At 41.2% G+C, this 16,306-nt stretch overlaps 1 protein-coding gene across 5 annotated transcripts in view; it reads left to right on the top strand.

Annotated features, from left to right (window-relative positions):
• SLC4A5 (solute carrier family 4 member 5) overlaps positions 1-16,306 on the top strand; it is a 118,626-nt gene that overhangs the window by 2,081 nt on the left and 100,239 nt on the right. For 4 of the 5 annotated variants that reach the window (XR_005987717.1, XM_041754342.1, XM_041754339.1 and 1 more), the window contains exon 2: positions 8,458-8,613. The gene's annotated coding sequence lies outside the window, so the exon portion shown is untranslated. Of the gene's footprint in view, positions 1-1,552; positions 4,059-8,457; positions 8,614-16,306 lie in introns of those variants that run through there. The other variant, XM_041754340.1, reaches the window with a different exon arrangement.

Raw genomic sequence — 16,306 nt, 5'->3', positions numbered from 1 at the left:
ATGGGCCCAGGGCACCTGGGGAACATGGATTTGAAGGTGAGGGCTCCTCCTGCCTCCCTGTGCTGTTATGCTCCTCTGCTCTGTGTATGTTGAGAACTATGTTCGCCCTGGTTTCTTTCATCTCTACCATGTGTGGCCAGCTGAAATAGGCATGGCTGCTCCCAGGGACACATGGCCACTATAGCTGAGGCACTCAGAGGGGCGGCCTGGGATGTTTGACCTCCATTCCTCTCCAGAAGCCTGGGGAGTTTGGGAGTGAGGCCTGGACTCCTCTTGCTCAAATAACCAGTATCAGAGTAAATATATATCTGTCATCCTGTGTTTTGTTACTTTTTATCCTGGGAAATTTCAGCATTCAAAAGAAGAGAGTAGGGTGTAATGAATCTTCATTTGCCTATATTTACCATTTCATGACTTACCTGATTTCCTCTACCCCTTTGCTCTCCTTTCCCTCCAGATTATTTGGAAGCAGATCCCAGGCATCATCATTTCATTTCAAAGTATTTTAGTATCTCTAAAAGATAGTACTTTTAAACTATAATACCAGTATCGCACCTAAAAAATTTTAATTAATCAAATATCCAGTGTTCAGAGTTCCCTGATTGTCTCATAAATATTTTGTTTTACAGCTTGGATATTTGTAGTCCCTTATTTTAAATTATCATTATTGCATGAATACAACATGTGTTTTATATGTATATGCCTTAAACTTTATTTTTAATGCCTGCAATTTATATATGATTTATTTATATATATTATCTATAAATATATAATCATCTGAAAATACAAAAAACAACAACATGGAGGAAGATTGAGAGCATAGATTCCCAATACTTAGTCACTAATGATTGTAGAAATTTTCCTTTTAGTGTTTTTTTTTTTTTTAAAGATTTTCTTTATTTATTCATGAGAGACACACACAGAGAGGCAGAGACACAGGTAGAGGGAGAAGTAGGCTCCCGGTGGGGAGCCCGATGCAGGGTTCAATCCCAGGACCCTCTGGTATGATCTGATCCGAAGGCAGACACTCAACCACTGAGCCACCCAGTGTCCCCTTTTAGTGTTTTCTATTTAAAACTTTAAAAATGCCCTGCTGCCACTCTGCAAGCATAGAGCTGCCGGATGGGGAGTACAATGAAAACAAAAAATGGGCCCAACGTTAGGAAGAGATAAAGGAGGGAAATCAAGAGAGAATATATTTTGAAACTAAATGTAAGCATTTCCTTCATTCAGATTGCAAGCATCAGTCTTCACTTGGGCTGCTATAGCAAAATACCATAAACTGGGTGACCTATCAACAACAAAATTTTGTGTCTCACAGTTCTGAAGCTGGAAGTCTGAGGGCAGGGTACCAGCATGGTCATGTTCTGGAGAGGGTGCTCTTCTGGTCTTAGGTAGCTGACATGTTGGATCCTCACATGGCAGAGAGAGAGTAAGTGACCTCTCTGGCCTCCTAGAAATGGACTAATCCTCTTGGGCAGCCCGGGTGGCTCAGCGGTTTAGCACCGCCTTCAGCCCAGGGTGTGATCCTGGAGACCCAGAACGAGTCCCACGTTGGGCTCCCTGTGTGGAGCCTGCTCCTCAGTCTGCCTGTGTCTCTGTCTCTGCCTCTGTCTCTCTGTGTGTCTCTCATGAATAAATAAATAAAATCTTTAAAAAGAAAAAAAAATGTTCACAGAAAGGGGCCAGATACCCAGGCAGCATGGCAACATGGGTATTCATAATGAGCTAAGTGGTTTCAACCTCTTTGCTCCACAGGTCAGGTTAGAAACTCTAAACCTGCCAGTGATTAAACGATGGGGCAAATACCAAGTGAAGCTTTGCTTCACATATAGCAACAGGATGGAGTTACAAGAAAACACTAGTTCAAGGGCAGCCCCTTGAACTTCCTTTATCTAAGCCATATCTACAAGTCAAAGATGTGCTTCTCAACACAAATAGAAAATAGTGGAGACGTCACTGACACAGCCTTTTCCCTTAGGAAGGGACATGTGAATGCACGAGAGGGTGATGGAGCTGCAGTCAGCACTAGATGAGGTGAAGAAGGGTAGAGGAGAGTGCAGAGGGAAGACAGCTTTCTCCATCCCTATCCCCGCCCAAATTTTGGATTTGTAAACACTCAGGCTAATCTATCCATTTTCAGAGAATTGGCTTAGGGAAGAAGGAACTGCAAGGATTTCTTGTCCCCTGAAATTGCTAAATAAGACTTTACAAAGATGTGCACAGGGATCATGAGATAAATAAATCGAATTTAAAAGGTGGAGAAGAATTTTACAGACTTTAGAGGTCATTTCTCTCTGGCCTGCTGAGTCTTCACAGTAAGCCTCACTATTCCTGCCTTGTCAATAAGCAGGAGACATAGCAAGTAACGTTAAAGGGAATGACATAAACCAGCTTGTACACCATGGGAAAGTTAAGAAAAAGACTGTCCAGGAGTTTTAGTTGTGAGACAGAAGGGATTTCCAATTTAGTGATTTGTGTCCCCAGGGTCATGGGGCATTGTTTTTAATTTTTCACATTTTATTCCTGGTATTAGTAGCTTAAGAAAGTAGAGTTTTCCTAATTACTGATTTATAATGCTTATAAACAGCACACGAAACACTCAATTTCACAATAGTAACATTCACTGATCTCTTTAAATGCAATTTCAATCCTTATTTTAAGCTAAGTGCAATAATAATATATAGTATAGCTAAAAACACACAAAATATATATCTTGAGCTACAGGAAGATGAGGAAGTGGTTTCCATAGCCATATTTGATTTTAATCAAGTACACATTTCCACAATGAACAAGTACCAAAAATATGTTGATAAAATACTACCCCAAATGTTTATTCTGCCATCAATTTTTTAAGCAATTCCATTCCAACTACTACTAAAAATATATGTTTTAGAAGCTTTAATCTGATTTGGGAAAATGATTCTACAACTTAACAAATAGTATGTATAAGCCCCAAAGCTTTTAAGTCAAAAAAGCCTTGCAAGACAAACATTCATGAGAAGTTTAGTTTCTCCAAAAAATCACTAACTAAAGAAGAAAACAAATTATCTTTTAAGACCTAAACATTCTTACAAAAAACTATATTCCTTTTATTTTTAAAAGATTTTTATTTATTCATAAGAGACACACACGGGGCTGGGGGTGGGACAGAGACACAGGCTGAGGGAGAAGTAGGCTCCATGCAGGGAACCCGATGTGGGACTCAATCCCAGAACTCCAGTATCACACCCTGAGACAAAGGCAGACGCTCAACCGCTGAGCCACCTAGGCATCCCAAAACACTATATTCCAATATCATCTTTGACTTGACAGAAACAAAACCAGCTCATTATCTTATATAATTTTTTAAAATTTCAGTTAAGATACAGTGTGATATTAGTTTCAGGTGTACAATACAGTGATTCGAAAGTATACTCTCTTTAATAATCTTAGATTACTGTTGTCTAGAAACTTGAAAATACATGAAACACATATTTCAGGTATCACAGGGTCAATAGTGACATTTAGATTTCACATATTAAACAGCTATCATATAGCTTACAATGGTACAAAGACACCTAATACAAGTACTACTACATCATTTAGAGTCCAAAGTCAGAAGGAACTGTGTGGTTACCAAAATAACTTTTGTGTGGTCATTGATATCCAATAAGTAATTCAAGTATAGTAATATCAAAGCAGGCAATGAAAATCTCAACTATCACTCTACAATTGAAGACATGAAAATTTTGTTCTCCATCTTTCAATTACATGGACTTTATTGTAGAAAATATTCAGTTGTTATAGATGGCTGCCCCACAAGATAATGAAGTTTAAGAAATTACAAAAAGTGTCAAGATCCATAGTAGGCTTCATCAAATTCTTTTCCAGACTGTTTCAATTCTTCATTCAGAGTTATCACAAGTAACCTTCGCAAACTTCCTTGAGTCCTTTCAAAATCGAGAAGATGAAACTTCAACTTGTACTTGGCCTTGTCTTTCAATTTTCATTGCTTTGTGCATTGTTTCAGTGATGAGCTGTATGACAAGGTCTTCAAGAATATCCACTGGCTCTGTGTAAGTATTCTGATCATCCCCCAAACAAATACATTTTATATATATATATATATATATATATATATATATATTGCAATGGTCTAGAAAAAGCCTTTTCTGTACCTCATTCATTTTCTTCATCAAACATGAGGTTTTCTTCCTTAACTTCTCAAGGTCATTTTTATTCTTCAAATCTATTCTTGCTGTTCTGCCAAGGCTATTCAGTTCTGGGCTTAGTTGGATGGCTATGGTGCCAGGTTTGGAACAGAGCTGAATGCAGTGCCAAAGTCTCTCCAAGTCAGAGACTGGAGCTGGTGTCATGACAAGAGTAGGAGAAGCCCACCCTAGAAGGATATCTGTGTCATTGCCTCCTTGGTTAGATTTGGAATGGGTGGTGGGGGCAACATGATTGCTCATGGCATCCTCTGAGGATGGGGGAGAGGATAGGAGCTTTTCCTCCAAATGGGGCTGGGAGTAAACTTGGGCCCGCAGTCTCCTGCAGTCCTGGGCTTAGAAAACCATCATCTCTTGGTTGCAATGTTCCTATTACTCAATATGATGATCTGTCCTTCCTTGAAGCCCAGATCCAACTTGGGATGAGTGTCCAGTTGTTGAGATTCATTGGACATCTTAGATACTTGCTTTACCCACTTGAAGTGGTTTTGTAGAAGGATATTAAAGTCAAAGGCATTGGGACGCCTGGGTGGCTCAGTGGTTTAGCGTCCGCCTTCGGCTCAGGGCGTGGTCCTGGAGTCCTGGGATCGAGTCCCACATCGGGCTCCCTGTGAGGAGCCTGCTTCTCCCTCTGTCTCTGCCTCTCTGTGTCTCTCATGAATGAATAAATAAAATCTTTTTAAAAAAATAAAGTCAAAGGCATAACCTACTCTATGAAGTAAATGCCAATGAAAGCACTATGTCCAGTGTCATTCTGGAACCAGATTACACAGTAGAAGCTGGAATCTGTCACTATCTCCTCAGCAATGATAGGATATTGTTTCTACTGGTGCCCAAAGAGCTCCTGTGATGTTTTATACTCAAGTTGATAGACAACCTTCCCTTTCAAAATGATTGGAGGTGACCAGTATAAGTAGGCTGGCCTGAATTCCAGCCTGTAGCTGCTATTGGAGGTACTGGGCAGAATCTGGTAGATGCTGACATCCAGCTTCATACAGAGGTCAAAGCTTGTATTTTATGCTGCTTTCTTGGCCCTGCTCTCCATGCCTACTAAGTCTCTTTTAATCTCTAGATTCTTTCTTACTTTCTTTTTCCTTATAATTTATTTGTTTAAGGAACTATTTCTCAGAGCCTGGATTTAAAATATATCCTTATGGTGTTAATAGATTCCTCTGCCTTCCACATTTTCCATAAATTTTTAGATTTACAGCTATGATTCTCAAACTGTAGTTCCCTAATCCCCAGCATCAGAACCACCTGGAACCTTATAAGATGTGTTAATTCCTACCCCACCAGAGGACCTGGACATCCAGGTCACCATCTTGGTGAGGCTTAGCATCCCATTTTTGAAGTCATCCATTGAAGAATAAAGGTCAAAACAACTGGGGTAGGGAGGGGTAAAATACTGGGTGAGGTAGCGGTTGTCTCTTATTGGGATGGCATGCAAGGTTTTATTCAATAAAAAATTTAAAAATTTTTGCATTATGTTGGAACAAATGTAATGGTGGACTTATGGTTAAATAGTTAACTGATTTCATGTACTTTGAAAACTATATGACTACTAAGGGTCCAAGTTTCCCTTTCTTGGAGAAGGGTAGGGATAAGTGTTCACTCTCCCTCAATGCTTAGGCTATCAAATATTGACACTTTCGAGGCAACGAAGTAGCTCAGAAATGTCAGACCCTCTCCTGGAGTTTTAGGTTGCTTATGTACTTGGCAGCCAAGGACACCTGGTTTAGAAAATCCTTGGTTGGGCCCTTCACCTGCAGCAATGGCTTGCCAAATTTCCATAAAGAGTTGAAAGCCAAGCCTGTTTTCCCTTCTAATCTTAGTGGAAGGGGTCAGCTCATGACTGGCTATTCTAGAAAATAATCAGAACCTATGCAAACAATTGAGCAAGCACCAACAGGTGAACCTGAACTTTTGTGAACTCGTGGAGTAACCACAACTTGCCTACCAAATTGTGAAATCAAACTTTGTTTTCCCAAGTCTCAGGTGTCAGTGGACAAAATCTAAGATAAATTACGTGAGACCTATGTTGATACTCCTTTGTTAAAAAAAAAAAAAGAAAGGAAAGGATAAGCTGTATGCATTTTTTAACACTCATAGAATTGAATGCCAAGAAAGAATGGATTTTGCTGTATATAAACTTTTAAAAGTGGATTGAAAAAGAAAAAGAGCCCTTAGATGAACACAACGATAAAACAAGTAGTTGACCACAACTTGTTAGAGTTTTCCTACATATTTGCAATGATATAGGAAATTCATTTTTCAGTGGAAAAAATCTATTTTGTAAAGCAGGTAGTTGGACTCCTGTTTTAAATGAAGATATGTTGTCTGAAAAAAATATCCCCACTGATGCTAAGTCAGTGGGGGTCAGAGTGAGGAAGGGTACGGAGACTGGAACTTACTTATCCATTATGCTTCTGATGGACATTTGGGTTGCTTCCAAGTTTGAGCACCTACAAACCATTCTATATAAATATGCTTGTTTACATGCCCTGGCCTGGTACACATGTAAATGTTGAATTTCTTGGTCATTTGGTGTGTGTATTTTCATCCTTATTTGATATTGCTACATTGTTTTAGCAGAATGGTTGTACTGGTTACACCCCCAGCATAAGGATGGGTCCCCTTGCCTGGATTCAAGTGCCTTCCCACAGAGAGTGGGGTGGGGGGAAATAAGTCTTGGAAAGAATGAGGAAGTGGGGCAGAGACCCAGAGCATCCCAGCTCTGCCCATTCTTGTCCTTAAATAATCCTGTTAGACTATGGCACACTGCTTGTAGCGGGTGTGAAGTATTGTGGTCTCCCTGGAGAACACTGTAGCAGGCAGTATCCAGCAATGATGAAGACGCATATACCTAAAGATCCAAAAGTCTCCCAATATACCAAAACAAAACAAACAAGCAAGCAAAATCACCCCAAAAGAAGGGATTTCAAGAAGGAAATATTGTCAACCATGTCAAATATAACAAAGAGGTCCATCAAGAAAAGCCTGAAAAGCATTCACAGACTGTGGCTATTCAGAGTCTGATGATGAGCTTTGCCGGAAAAATGTTTGGAACACGGTGGGAGCAAAAATCAGAACACAGTGGTTTGAGGGGAGAGCGAGTAGTAGCAAAAGGTAACGGAGTGTGTAACATGCTGTCAAGATGGTTGAGTGAGCACAGACTCAGCACATGGAAACATTTAGGATATGATAAAAGCACATCCTAAATATGCTAAATTAAAATACCATTTCAAACGATTGGATAGAAGATACCTAATTTGACAAATGATGATGCAACATGGGAGAAAAATAATAAAGTTAAATCCTTATATCATATGCTAAATTCAAGTCAGATGATTTTTAGAACTAGATGAAAATATAGGTGTACATAAACTTGGGGATGATTAAAGTGTTTCTGAGATTGGCAACAAAGCTAGAAGCCTTAACAGAAAAATATGGATAAACTTGACTTCATTAAAACTGACACACATGTACTAAGCTTTTTAGTAAGGAAAAGAAAAGGCCATTAAAACTGAATAACAAATGACAAACATAGAAAAAGATTTATGATATATGATAAATAATTCTTATAAATAAGAAGAGAAACCAGTATCAACATAAATGTGAATAGCAATTCACAAATAATCCAACTGTTCAATACCAGCTGAAAAAATTCAATTTTTAAAAAATATTTTATTTATTTATTCATGAGAGACAGAGAGAGAGAGAGAGAGGTAGAGACATAGGCAGAGGGAGAAGCAGGCTCCATGCAGGGAGCCTGACATGGGACTCGATCCCAAGACTCCAGGATCACGCCCTGGGCTGAAGGCGGCGCTAAACCATTGAGCCACCCAGGGATCCCCAAAATTCAATCTTAATAGGAATCAAAAACTCTAGTTCAAGATGAAATGAACTCTTACATTTACTTCTCTTTCCTCCCTAAGTTCAACTGAAACTACATTTTTTTTTTTTAATGAAAGGAAAGGTAAGAAAAGGATAAAATTCCAAAGCAGTATTGGAAAACAAGGATGATAGTTCTCCCTTGCCTATAGGAGATATGTTCCTAGACCCCCAGGGGAGGCCTGACATATACTGTTTTTTCTTATACACACATACCTATGATAAAGTTTAATTTATGAATGAGGCACAGTAGGACATTAACAGCAATGGTAATAAAATGGAACAATTATAACAATATACTAATAAAATATTAGTAATAAAAATTATGTGAATGTGCTCTCTCTCTCCAAAATAGCTTATTGTACAGTAGTCACCCTTCTTCTTGTGATGCTGTGAGATAATAAAACGTCCACATGATGGGATGAAGTGAGGAGAATGACGGAGGCCTGGACATAGCCTTAGGCTCCTGCTGATGGAGGAGCACCTGCTTCTGGACCATAGTGGGCTGCAGGTAACTGAAACCACAGACAGTGAAACTACAGGTACTTTCCTTTGGCCGGAAAATCCCCCAGCCTCATTCCACTCACATGGTTCATATAGGACTGCCATGTTCCTGCAGAGCCGGTTTCCTAGCCATGGCTGATGGCTCAAACTTGGGCACAGTTAGCTGAAGGTATGCCTCTCACCACCACCCCTCCCCCCCACCAATCCTCACTTTGGGTTCTATTTTATGGAACAGATATATGATGGTTGATCAGAAAGCCAAATATAGGGGATCCCTGGGTGGCACAGCGGTTTGGTGCCTGCCTTTGGCCCAGGGCGTGATCCTGGAGACCCGGGATCGAATCCCACGTCGGGCTCCCGGTGCATGCTTCTCCTTCTGCCTGTGTCTCTGCCTCTCTCTCTCTGTGTGTGACTATCATAAATAAATAAAATAAAGAAAATAAAAGAAAGCCAAATATAGCTTTATCATTGGTCAAGACTTAGAAACCTTGTAGGTCATTCTTGGATAGGCTCTTTTAAGGTCCTTTTCAGCCTCCAAATTGGAGAGATTGGAAACCCCAAAACTTTATTTCTCAGTGTCCCTTGCTGCTAGAGTTCTGGATGTAAACTGACCTTGCATCTCATTTGCTGAGGAAACCTGCCTCCTAAACACAGAGAAAAGAAGGATCACCTGAAAGTTAGGTAGAGTGGGAAAGCCCTGTGGTCCTGAGACACCAGGTATGGTGGCGTCTGTGGCAGTGGAGGTTCTTCAGGACGTGTGGCCCAGCCTCTGCCCCGCCCATCCCTTCACTCACACGCAGCAAATGAATGGTTGTTCTTCTACAGCAAGGCGGAAAGGCTCTCAAAGTAAATAAGAATTCTTGGAATTATGTTTTTGTTTTTAGCCACACACATACACACACACATGCAAGTAGATAAGAATGTGCATTGGTTGACAGCAAAGGTATCATTAGAGCTGGACAGAGAAGTAGGCGAGCGCTCCAGTGAATCCTCAGTGGACACCGGACACAAGCAGGAAAGCACTTTGCTGCCAGGGCAGTCCCCCTCCCTATTTCCTGTATCAGGAAGGATCCTCAGGCTGCAGACCTGTTCCCTTTGTGCATCCCAGAGGAAAAACCTTCTGTCTCCTCACTAACCCACGGTGAACCTCACCCTCTAATTCCTGCATGAAGTGAAAACAACAAAAATCAAAAACTAAAATATCTGAACCAAATAGCCACATGATTTAAACAGAACCTGGGTGGGTATAAATCAAAGGGTCTCACTGGACTACTTGGCAGTAACGGCTCAACAAGTCTTACCACCTGTGCTATGATCCAAGCCAATTATTCCATTCTTGTACAAAGTTCCATTCCGCATTCGTTTGAGCTCAGACACATTTGCTGAGATTTGTCTCTCTCCCTAGAATGGCCCCATCCTTTTCCTCCCCAAGCTTGCCCTGTACCAGGGAAACTGCCTGCCCTGTTCCTGGGGTACACTGCATTCTTTGACCACTTAGGTCTTTGTTTTTATGGCTGCTTCCCTTTGCCTCAAATGCATCCTTGTTAGTTTTGCTATTCCGAATCCCACCCCATATCCTTTATTTTCATGTCTTACTGAAGGCCATTTTCTCCATGAAGTCTTTCTTTCTTTTTCTTTCTTTTCTTCTTTTCTTTCTTTTCTTTTCTTTCTTTTCTTTTCTTTTCTTTCTTTTTTCTTTCTTTCTTTTCTTTCTTTTCTTTCTTTCTTTCTTTCTTTCTTTCTTTCTTTCTTTCTTTCTTTCTATATAGAGAGTGCATGAATGCCTGTGAATGTGCATGCAAGGGCAGAGGCAGAGGGAGAGAGAAAGGGAGAGAGAATCTTAAGCAAGCTCCATACCCAGCACAGAGCCTGACATGGAATTCCATGCCAGGCCCCATGTGGGGACCTCTGCAGGCTGGGACTCATGCCCCTGAGATCATGACTGGAGCAGAAATCAAGAGGTGCATACTCAACTATGCCACCCAGGCCCTTCATGAATTGTTTCTTTAACACATAGGGTCTAAACTACAGCCTGGGACTTTAAAGGTAAGCAATGACTATTTGTGAATTGAATCAGTCCTCCCAACACATATGGTTTTTCTTTTACTGTGCCTCTCCCTCCCTTTGTGCTTTTTTATGGGGCTTTGCACTCTTCTGCTTATGTATTTGTCAAATCCTCAACTGGCTGGAAACTCCCTGAGGCTGGAGACTATGTCTTCTGGGTCCAGGCTATCCTGATCTGTTCCAGACTGAGGCATTTCCTAGGTTGCAGTTCTTTCAGAGCTTAAACCAGGAAAGTGTCGGGCAGACCAAAGTGAGTCAGTCATCCTAGTCTTGCTAGTCTTTGATTCCATGGATTGTGGGAAGAAAATAGGATGTAAGGTTAAAGTTATGGCTCAGCCATGGCCTCCAAAAGACACCTTCCCATATGTCTGCTGCATGCATGGGTTTTCCACTGGGGGAAACCCAGTGAGCTAGGAATAGAGTGAGGACTTATTTTTTTAAAAATATATTTTATTTATTTATTTATTCATGAGAGAGAGAGAGAGAGAGAGAGAGGCAGAGACCTAGGCAAAGGGAGAAGCAGGGTCCATGCAGGGAGCCCAATGTGGGACTTGATCCTGGCACACTAGGATCATGCCCTGAGCTGAAGGCAGACACTAAACCCCTGAGCCACCCAGGCGTCCCTAGAGTGAAGACTTTATACCAGAAGATAAATTTCCTATCTGAGAGAGAAGGTAAATCCTGAAATTTGGGTCTAAAAACACTCAACAGATCTATAATAGGGCCTGTGTAAGCAAAGGGCTGGAGTTCATTTTTCTCTATTTTCTCTTATTTAAATTCAATTTGCAAACATACAGTATAACACGCAGTGCTCATCTCATCATATGTCCTCATTAGTCCCCATCACCCAGTTACCCCACCTCTCCCACCTCCCTTTCTGCAAACCTTTGTTTCTCAGAGATGGGAGTCTCTCATGGTTTGTCTTTCTCTCTAATTGGAGTTCATTTTTTGATGGAGCTTCCAACCCCTGCTCTTCTTTCTACCTCTATGAGTCCACTGTATGTATTACTCTCTGAGCCTCAGTTTCCATATCTGCAAGGTTTCATCTGGGGATGAAAGTCCTCTCCTGCCAGTTCTGTTGAGAGTTAAATCAGAGAAGGTGTGTGTGTCACTGAGCCCAAAACTTGGTGTCCAGAGATACCTAGGTTATCAGAGATTTCAGCATGCTCTTCTTCCTTGTCCCTCCTACTCTGTGTGCCCACAACCAAACACTGTGTGCCCACCCCCAACACTATGCTCACAGACCAACCCTGTGTGTCCATATCCCCAACCCTGTGTGCCCACATCCCCAACACTCTGTGCTTGCCCCCCAAGACTGTATGCCTTACCCTCCACACTCTGTGCCCACACATCCAAGACTATGTGCCCACATCCTCCACACTCTGAGCCCACACCCTCAACACTGTGAGTCCACACCCCCCACACTGTGTCCCTCCCCCACTAGCACTTCTTTTCGCCTCATTTCCTATTCACTGTCTGCCTTCTCCCTGCCCTTTTCTCACTGATCACTCTTTCTTTATATCTTTCCTACTTACAAAGCAGTTAAAACGAGGACAAAAATGAGCACAAAACTTAGAAAAATCACAAAGTATGCAACATTTTGCTTGTAGGGTTTGATTTGTTCAAACACCTTCATTTCTCTTGTCCATATCTTTCTCTGAAGAGTTAGGAGCTGAGGTTTGCTGAGCTAGAGGGGCTGTGAGATATGGAATGTGCTCCTTAATCTCAGGCCTCTGAAGAGAAGAGGCAAAAGGCCTGACATCTTTCCTGAGGATTGTGTCTTAAAGGAGTTAATTCTCTTTGGGGAATGCCTCTGCTGGCTCCATTGTGCTTGGACGAGCTAAAGCTGCAAGTAATAAACCTCCCTAGGACATACTGATTAGATAAGCCAATAGGAATTGTGGAAGACACAGACATTAGATTAAAAAAATTTAAAATGAATGTTACTTTTACAGTGTCTATGAATAGACAAAGACTTTTTGGTTCTGAAATAGTTGGTAGGTGAGGTAACAGAGGAGGGGCTATGTTAATAGCAGAGGTAGGGAAAAAGGAGAGGTGGGTGGATTCCAACTTCAGGGCCCACCTTAAAGGATTAGATTCAAGGACCCGGAGCAACCAGCCACTGTGCAGGGTGAGTAGAGTGGATTTTAAATATACGGAGTTAATAGCTTGGTTGTGGGTTCTGGTTTAGGGATGTAAAAGAATGAACCTAATAGGTAGGAACCTTCAGCCCACAGAGGCTCAGGTGAGAATTCTGTTGCTTTTTACTAAAGTTTGGTGCAAGATTTAGAGAGCAAAGATAAAGGACAGTCTGTTGTTTAAATTAATTTTTAACTATTTCAACATAGTGAAGGACAAGTAAGATTGACCGGGTTGTCCTGTTGCTATTTGGTGTTCCCCTACTTGCACTCTATGAGCATGTGCCTCTGTGCAATGTCTGCTGTGCACCGAGGGGCTGAGATTTAGATCTAGTTATATTCTCTGCACAGAGGTCTAACTAACTGCCTTTCTTAAATCCATGTTCTTCAGCCATGAAAGTCATGGTGGTTGGTTCTTTGCTTACTTCGAGCTTCTTCCAATATAATAAGGGTTATTTCCAGCATCTTCTTGGAGGCTTCTAAGAGTCCAGGAAACATGAGACTTGTATAAAAATCCTCACTTCAATTAAGCTTTCCCACAGGAAGGAGGTGGCCTTTCCCACTTACTTCTTGGGCTCTAGGGAATGGGAGGGAGGTGATACCTGAGAAGCCAGGGAGCTAGTCCTCATCTCTCTTCCTAGATATGACAGACTGTGTAGTTCTTACAAATTAGGACTCCTGGGGATCAGTTGTCTATCCAAGAAAGGGTCACTCAGCCCTTGATGAAATTCTAACTTAGAAATCCAGAACCTGGGCAGCCCTGGTGGCGCAGCGGTTTAGTGCCACCTGCAGCCTGGGGTGTGATCCTGGAGACCCAGGATCAAGTCCCACGACTGGCTTGCTGAATGGAGCCTGCTTCTCCCTCTGCCTGTGTCTCTGCTTCTCTGTTTCTCTCATGAATAAATAAATAAAATCTTAAAAAAAGAATCCAGAGCCCTTTAGCTCTGTGGGCTTCTCTGAGAAAGATTTGTTATTGTTGTTTGCTTGTTTTTATTTTTATTTATTTATTTTTTTTACTTTCCTGCGATTTGGGCCTGAGCTGAGGAATGTTCTCAGTAGTATCTTATAAGCCCACCAAATATGTCCTTTCTCCCCCTCAACCCCCTAGCTCATTTTGGGCTGCCCAGTCTGAGGAGAGCCATCTTTCTCCATCTGTTGAAGAAGCTCAGTAAGTGGCTTGTTGCATGACTGAATGCCTGCACACCCTCCCCTGAGTTAATCTAATCTTCTCAGAGAGGCAATAATCAAGCACTGAGACGAATTGATGGAGATGCTCAAATATCTCTCTTTCACCTCCCTGTTCTGTGACCACTGATGGAGGCCAATGTCAATAAAGGAGATACTTCAGCACAAGTGATGTAGTCACATGAATAGACGGCAGAGTGTGTTCACCAATGTTAACATTCCCAAAATAGAACCAGCTGGTCTTGGGTTTTCATAACCTTCATCTGTAGAAAACTTTGCTTCTTGAGCTACTTGAGATATACTTCTCTATCTAAGGAATTGGCCTCTGTGTGTCTTCACCTAATTTATTATCTCAGAATTGCATAATTTGGATCATTTTATATAATCTTAAAGACAGGGGCCCTTTAAGATTCCTTACTCAAAAATGGATTCAGCTTTGTTTGAAGCCTAATGGGGCACTGCAGTGTCCACTTGTGGTATCATAGGGCATGAGCTGGGTCTGATCACAGCTCTAACAGAGAAACAGAACATGGTAATCCATACCTACTTCGCCTCTGTGCCTTTTACCCTAAATCTGGGCAAACTGCAACCTCATTTTATATCAGAATTCCTTGAACACAGGCTCTTTTTTTTTTTTTAAGATTTATTTATTTATTTGAGAGAGAGAGAGAGAGAGAGAGAGAGAGAGAGAATGAGCAGGGGGAGGGGCAGAATGAAAGGAGATTCCCTGCTGAGTTTCCAAAGTACTGCCTGCCTGGCTTCTTCTAGCTGCCTAGCCAGTTTTTACCATATGTACATGTGTACACTAGTCATGTTGTCAGAGACTCTGTCCTCATGCACCGATTCATACACCCTGTGGCTTACTGTGTACATGCAATGCACTTTTCTGGGCTGCAATATGTGGGTAATTTATACATGGGCCCTGCCCTCAGAGAGCTTACAAATCTAGTGGGAGGTGCAAGATATATGAACTTTAAGTAACAGTTGATAGTATTGTGTAACTGTTCCATTAAACAAGCATGACTCAAGGGGTAAAATCAGAAAGCAACTGGATTTTTACCTCTGATTGCTCTTTTAAATTTATTCTGTGGGGTTGGATCTTGTTCTGCCCCTGAATGAAATTTAGACAAGTCACATGGTTGTTGTGGTCACCTTTGGTCTCAGTCAGAGACCAAATAAATTTCAGAAATTATGTTGATCCCAATTAAAATCCAAACTTCAATCTCAATTTAAAATTGAGGCCTCTTTCCATCCCAACCTTGTGTTACTGAAGAAGAGAGGCCTATGGTAGTTGGTGGTCTGGATGGAAAGTCCTAGTTTCTACTCTTCCTCATTTATTTAGCTAGCAGGGGTCTATGGACGCTTCTGGATTGTTGCCTGGGGAGGGAAAAGAGGTGAGAGGAGTGGGAGAGTTCTCTCTACACATGTCTGATCTCCAGCCTCAATGGAGTCCTCAGTGGGGACATGGGAATTCTTTTACACATCCCTGGTCTGACCCCTAAAAAGTCAACCTTTCCGCTACCCTCAAAATCCACCCAAAGGCACACACTCCCACCCCTCACTTCCTTCCTCACAGAGGAAGTATATACAGTCAAGTGGGAATTTCCTCTGCTTCTGTCCTCCTGTCATCTCTTCTTCCTTTTTCTTCCATCTTGGATGAAGTTGCCGTTTTCCCCCGGTCCTGCTTCAGCCTTTCACCTTTGCTGTGTATCAGGAATCCCCCAGAAGCCAGTCAGCACAGTAGGTTCACGTGGCATGGAGAATGCCAGGGTTTGGTGACCAAGGGTCCTTTTTTTAGGGCTAATTCTTTGTTGTAGCTCATACCTTATGGCTCCCTGTAATCAATCTCTACATCTAGCATAAGTCTAGTCAAAGTAAAAAAAGATTATTTTTAAAAAGTATTTAAAGTGATATATTACCTTATTTAAAATTAAATTAAAATTATTTAATTTTTGTAGTAAAATATATATAACAAAACTGACCATTTTAACTGCCTAATAGCATTAAGTACATTCACATTAACTGTACAATTCTCACCACCATCCATTTCCAGAACTTTGTCATCTTCTCCAACTGAAACTCTATATCCATGAAACAGTGACTCCTCACTCCCCCTTCCTGCTGCCCCAGATCTATTGTTCTGTTTTCTGTCTCTATGAATTTGGCTATTCTAGATACGCATATAAGTGATATCCTACAGTATTTGTCTTTCTGTGTCTGGCTTATTTAACTTAACATGATGTCTTCATGGTTCAGTGTGTATTAGAATTTCCTTTTAATTTAAAAAAATTTTAAGAAACTTTATTTTTAAGT

Source organism: Vulpes lagopus, chromosome 5 (assembly GCF_018345385.1).
Source record: "Vulpes lagopus strain Blue_001 chromosome 5, ASM1834538v1, whole genome shotgun sequence".
Taxonomy (NCBI): Eukaryota; Metazoa; Chordata; class Mammalia; order Carnivora; family Canidae; genus Vulpes; species Vulpes lagopus.
Note: the sequence above shows the minus strand (reverse complement) of the source record. Positions and strands in the feature narration are given on the sequence as shown.